Below are 6,771 nucleotides of genomic sequence, written 5' to 3' on the forward strand. Positions count from 1 at the left end.
CTGTCGATGGAGCGCTGACTGAGTGCAGAGCCCTGGGCTAAGCGCTTGGGAGAGGACGATACATGGATAAAACACTTTCATTCCTATCGACTGAGAGCTAACTGTGTGCGGAGCACTGGGCTGAGCGCTTGGGAGAGGACAAGACAACAGCAAAAGACTTCCATTTATTCATTCCTATTGACGGAGCACTGACTGCATGCAGAGCACTGGGCTGAGCGCTTGGGAGAGGATGATGCATCGATAAAACACTTCCAATCATTCATTCCTATTGACGGAAGGCTAACTGCGTGCAGAGCACCGGGCTGAGCACTGGGGAGAGAACGATATAACACATTCCCTGCCCTCCACAAGCTTGCACTCTAGAGGGGGGAGACGGACGAGAATAGAAATAAATCAATGATAGAGGAGAGACAGATACTAATAGAAATCAATAAATGACAGATAGGGATTTAAATGCCTTTTATCGAGCGTTTATGGTGTGCGGAGCACTGGACTAAACACTTGGGAGGGGACGAGACAACAATAAACACACACTTTCATCCGCTCATGCGTTCAGTGGCATGTGTTGAACGCTTACTGCACACAGAGCACCGAACTGAGCCATCGGGAGAGGACAAGACGACAATAAAGCCCTTTCTTTCATTCATTCATTGCTACTTATTGAGCGCTCGCCGTGTGCAGAGCACTGGACTAAGCGTTTGGGAGAAGACGATCCGACAATCAACAGACATTTTCATTCTTGATTGTGACCCCCATGTGGGACGGGGACTGTATCCCCCCGATGAGCTGGGATCCAACCCAATGCTTAGAAACACATAGAAAGTGCTTAACACATACCATCCTCCTCCTCATTATTGTTATTATTCGTTCGTATTTATTGAGAGCTGACCGTGCGCAGAGCACTGTTCTAAGCGCTTGGGAGAGGACAAGAGAACAGAGCTGGCTGACCCGTGCCCGAGCCCCCCGCTTTTCCTCATCTCCCCCTCCCTTCCGCGTCCCCCCCGTCTTTTGCTCCCTTCCTTCGTCCCCCTGTCCCGGCCCCGCACCCCCTAGGTCCCCCTCCCTCATTTTATTTAGAGAGAAGCAGTGCGGCCTAGTGGGTAGAGCCCGGGCCTGGGAGTCAGAAAGACCCCGATACTCATCCCGGCTCCCCGACTTGTCCGCTGTGTGACCCTGGATCGGTCGCTTCACTTCTCTGGGCTTCAGTGCCCTCATCTGTACGATGGGGATGGAGACTGTGAGCCCCACGAGGGACAGGGACTGGTGAAGTAGTATCTACCCCAGCGCTTAGTACAGTGCCTGGCACACAAATGATAATTATAACTGTGATATTTGCTAAGCACTTACTATTTGTTAAGCGACGGACCGTACTAAGTGTTTGGGAGAGGACAGTAGAGCAGTGCCGGGCCGGTAGTAAACGCTTAACAGATATCACAGTTATTATTATATTTTAACTAAAACAGAGGATTATGTCATATATAATTCTAGAACACATTAATAACACCTAAGTATACAATGCGTGATTTGATTATATATTACATTAATATATTGCACTGATGAGAACTTTGCTAATATTCTAGATTACATAAGTAATATAATAGTGTATAATATAATCTATTATAGGATTATTTAATACTATTATAATATAGCATACTAATATGATGAGAAATCTGCTTTGATTTGTTCTACTGCATTGCCGTATTGTAATTTCCAAGCACTTGGCACAGTCCTCTGCACCCAGTCGGCGCTCAATGACTACGATGGGATGAATGAACGAAATGTAATATATAATTGTATTATATCTAATTCTATCAGAATCATAATGTCCCCCCTCCCTCTAGACCGTAAGTTCGGCGTGGGTGTGGAAGGGGTCTAGTTATTAATGACCATACGGGTATTTGTTAAGAGCTTTGCCAAGCACGGTACTAAATTCAGAGGGTCTCCCAAGCGCTTAGTACAGTGTGTCGCAGCCAGTGAGCCCTCCATAAATCCGATCGATTCAATCAATACTTGATCAATACCCTATCCCGGCTCTGCCACTTGTCAGCTGTGTGACGGTGGGCAAGTCACTCAACTTCTCTGTGCCTCCGGGACCGCATCTGTCAAATGGGGATGAAGACTGTGAGCCCCACGTGGGACAACCTGATGACCCTGTATCTCCCCCAGCGCTTAGAACAGTGCTCGGCACATATAGGAAGCGCTTAACAAATACCAACATTATTATTATTATTATTATTATTAATAATAATAATAAAAATAAATTTCAGCTGGGGCTGGTGAGGAGCAGGCCTCATCCCCTGGGCAGGTGCTGCCCTCTGCTGGAGTCTGGCTGCCTCTGCACCCAACGACCAACCCCTCCCCAGGCCTGAAATAATAATAATAATAAAAATGACAAAAATAATAATAACAATGATACTAATAAGAAATGAAGTCTTTGTTAAGCGCTTACTAGGTGCCAAGCGCTGAAATAATACCCGTCGAAGGGCAGGGACTGTCTCTGTTACCGAATTGTCCATTCCAAGCACTTAGTCCGGTGCTCTGCCCATAGTAAGCGCTCAAGAAATACTATTGAATGAGTGAATAATAATAATAATAATATGTATTTGTTAAGTGCTTACTAGGTGCCAAGCACTGAAATAATGATGATGATGATGATAATAATAATAGTAAGTATTTAAGTGCTTGCTATGTGCCAAGCACCACAATAATAATAATAATAATAATTATTTAATAATAATAATGTGGGTATTTGTTAAGCGCTTCCTATGTGCCGAGCACTGTTCTAAGCGCTGGGATAGATACAGGGTAATCAGGTTGTCCCACGTGAGGCTCACGGTTAATCCCCATTTTACAGATGAGGGACCTGAGGCCCAGAGAAGTGAAGTGACTTGCCCACAGTCACACAACTGACAAAGGTGGGATTCGAACTCATGACCTCTGACTCCCAAGCCCGTGCTCTTTCCACTGAGCCACAAGTGCTTGCTATGTGGCAAGTACTGAAATACTACTACTACTACTAATAATACGTATTTGTTAAGTGCTTGCTTTGTGCCAAGCACTGAAATAATAATAATAATAATACTATTCCCCCGATTAGACTGTGAGCCCGTCACTGGGCAGGGATGGTCTCCATCTGTTGCCGAATTGTCCATTCCAAGCGCTGAGTACAGTGCTCTGCACAGAGTAAGTGCTCAATAAATACTATTGAATGAATTTGTTAAGCGCTCACTAGGTGCCAAGCACTGACATAATAATAATATGTATTTTTAATAATAATGAAAAATAATAATGGTGTTTGTTAAGTGCTTACTATGGGCAAAGCACTGTTCTAAGTGCTGGGGCCATACAAGCTGATCAGGTGTCCCACACGGGGCTCACAGTCTTAATCCCCATTTTACAGCTGAGGTCACTGAGGCCCAGAGAAGTGAAGTGAGTTGCCCAAAGTCCCCCAGCTGGCAAGCGGCAGAGCGGGGATTGGAACCCACCACCTCGAACTCCCAAACCCGGCCTCTTTCCACTGAGCCACGCTGCTTCTCTTTTATGGGCTTACTATGTGCCAAGCCCTGAATTAATAATAATTATATGTATTTGTTAAGCGCTTACTATGTGCCAAGCCCTGAAATAATAACAATTATATGTATTTGTTAAGCGCTTACTATGTGCCAAGCCCTGAAATAATAATTATATGTATTTGTTAAGCGCTTACTATGTGCCAAGCCCTGAAATAATAATCATAATGATAATAATAATGCCCTTGTCGGCTGTGTGACTGTGGGCAAGTCACTTCACTTCTCCGTACCTCAGTTCCCTCATCTGTAAAATGGGGATGAAGACTGTGAGCCCCACGTGGGACAAACTCATTCCCCTGTATCTCCCCCAGCGCTTAGAACAGTGCTCTGCACGTAGTAAGCACTTAACAAATACCAACATCGTTATTATTATTAATAATACTATGTATTTGTTAAGCGCTTACTAGGTGCCAAGCACTGAAATGATAATAATATGCATTTGTTAAGCGCTTACTAGGTGTCAAGCACTGAAATGATAATAATAATATGTATCTGTTAAGCGCTTACTAGGTGTCAAGCACTGAGATGATAATAATAATAATATGTATCTGTTAAGCACATACTAGGTGTCAAGCACTGCAATGATAATAATAATAATATGTATCTGTTAAGCGCTTACTAGGTGCCAAGCACTGAGATGATAATAATAATAATATGTATCTGTTAAGCGCTTACTAAGTGCCCAGCAGTGGAATGATAATGGTATGTGTTAAGTGCTTACGGTGTCCCAGGGCCTGGAATAATAATAATAAAGGTATCCGTTAAGTGCTTTCTATGTGCCCGGCGCTGGAATAATAATAATAATGCCAGTGGTATTTGTTAAGCGCTTACTATGTGCTAAGCGATGGGGTAGTTTACAGGGTCATCAGTCCGTCCCCCGTGGGGGTCCCAGTCTCCACCCCCCTTTTCCAGCTGAGGGAACTGAGGCCCAGAGCGGGGAAGTGACTCCAACAAGGTCACACAGCTGATACATTTGTCCATTCCAAGCGCTTAGTCCAGTGCTCTGCACATAGTAAGCGCTCCATAAATACTACTGAATGATTGAATGAATGATACTGGGCGGAGGGGGGGGGGATTAGAACCCATGACCTCCACCTCCCAAGCCCGGCCTCTTTCCCCTGAGCCCCGCTGCTTGCTCGGCCGCCCTTTCCGAAGGGCGCTCAGTCCAGTCCTCCGGACCCCGTGGGCGCTCAATCCATCGAATGAATGATGAATGAAGGAGGGAATGAATGGATGAAAGGTGACCCCGGGGGCAACGACCGGCTCAAGGTCAACCGGGATCTGGTGAGCCGGCGGGGGCGGGGGGCGGAGCTGGGACTAGGGGAGGGGTCCCACGCCCCCCCGGTGCCAATCAGACGGGGGGTGGAGCAGGGGGCAGGGCCCAGGTTGGATCCACTGAGGCTGGACGGTGACCTTTCACCTTCTGGGCAGAGGACCGAGGTCTGCAGCAGGTGGGCACCGGTCGGCGGGGGCCGGGGGATGGATGGGGGGAGTGCCCGGACCTGCCCCACCCTCGTGGGGCTTTGCCACCGGTGGGCAAGGCTGCTGGGGGGCACCTAGACCGCTTTGCCACCTGTGGGGAGGCGTAAGTGGACTCTTGTCCAGTGGGCAGGGCTGGTGGGGGGCACCCAGGCCGCTTTGCCACCTGTGGGAGACGCGTAAGTGGGCTCTTCTCCGGTGGGCAGGGCTGGTGGGGGGCACCCAGGCCGCCTTGCCACCGCTGTGGGTTCCTGTCGAGGGGGCAGAGCTGGTGGGGGGCACCCTGGCCGCTTTGCCACTGATGTGGATTTTTTTCCCGAGTGGGCAGGGCTGGCGGGGGGCACCTAGGCCTCTTTGCCACCGGTGTGGGATGCGTAAATGGACTCTGCCCGAGTGGGCAGGGCTGGTGGGGGCACCTAGGCCTCTTTGCCACAGGTTTGGGATGCGAAAGGGGGTTCCTGCCGAGTGGGCAGGGCTGGTGGGGGGCACCCAGGCCGCTTTGCCACCTGTGGGAGACGCGTAAGTGGACTCTTCTCCGGTGGGCAGGGCTCGTGGGGGGCACCCAGGCCTCCTTGCCACCGCTGTGGGTTCCTGTCGAGTGGGCAGAGCTGGTGGGGGGCACCCAGGCCGCTTTGCCACCTGTGGGGAACGCTTAAGTGGACCCTTCTCCGGTGGGCAGGGCTGGCGGGCGGGCACCCAGGCCGCTCTGCCACGTGTGTGGGATGCATAAATGGACTCTTCCCGAGTGGGCGAGGCTGGTGGGGGGCACCTAGGCCCCTTCGCCACATGCAAGGGATGCATAAAATGGACTCTTCCCAAATGGGCAGGGCTGGTGGGGGGCACCAAGGCCGCTCTGCCACCGGTAGGGCATGCGTAAATGGACTCTTCTCGAGTGGGCAGGGCTGGTGGGGGGCACCTAGGCCCCTTTGCCACGGGTGTGCGTTCCTCCCGAGCGGGCAGGGCTGGTGGGGGGCACCCAGGCCGCTTTTCCTCTTGTATGGGACGCATAAATTAGCGTGGCTCAGTGGAAAGAGCCCGGGCTTGGGAGTCAGAGGTCGTGGGTTCGAATCCCGGCTCTGCCCCTTGTCAGCTGGGTGACTGTGAGCAAGTCACTTCACTTCTCTGTGCCTCAGTGGCCTCATCTGGAAAATGGGGATGAACCGTGAGCCTCACGTGGGACGATCTGATGGCCCTGGATCTCCCCCAGCGCTTAGAACAGTGCTCTGCACATAGTAAGCGCTTAACCAATACCAACATTATTATTATTATCTGTAAAATGGGGATGAGCTGTGAGCCTCACGTGGGGCGACCTGATGACCCTGGATCTCCCCCAGCGCTTACCACAGTGCTCTGCACATAGCAAGCGCTTAACCAATACCAACATTATTATTATTATTAAATGGACTCTTCCCGAGTGGGCAGGGCTGGGGGGGGCACCTAGGCCGCTTTGCCAGCGGTGTGGGACGCATAAATGGATTCCTCCCGAGTGGGCAGTGCTCACCGAACTCTCTTCCCCTCCTCCAAGCCCTCATCTGTAAAATGGGGACGAACGGTCAGCCTCACATGGGACAACCTGATGACCCCGTATCTCCCCCAGGGCTTAGAACAGCGCTCTGCACATAGTAAAGCGCTTAACCAATACCAACATTATTGGGGAAGGCAGCACGGCTCAGTGGAAGAGAGCCTGGGCTTCGGAGTCAGAGGTCATGAGTTCGACTCCCGG

The sequence above is a fragment of the Ornithorhynchus anatinus genome, chromosome 6 (assembly GCF_004115215.2).
Source record: "Ornithorhynchus anatinus isolate Pmale09 chromosome 6, mOrnAna1.pri.v4, whole genome shotgun sequence".
NCBI lineage: Eukaryota > Metazoa > Chordata > Mammalia > Monotremata > Ornithorhynchidae > Ornithorhynchus > Ornithorhynchus anatinus.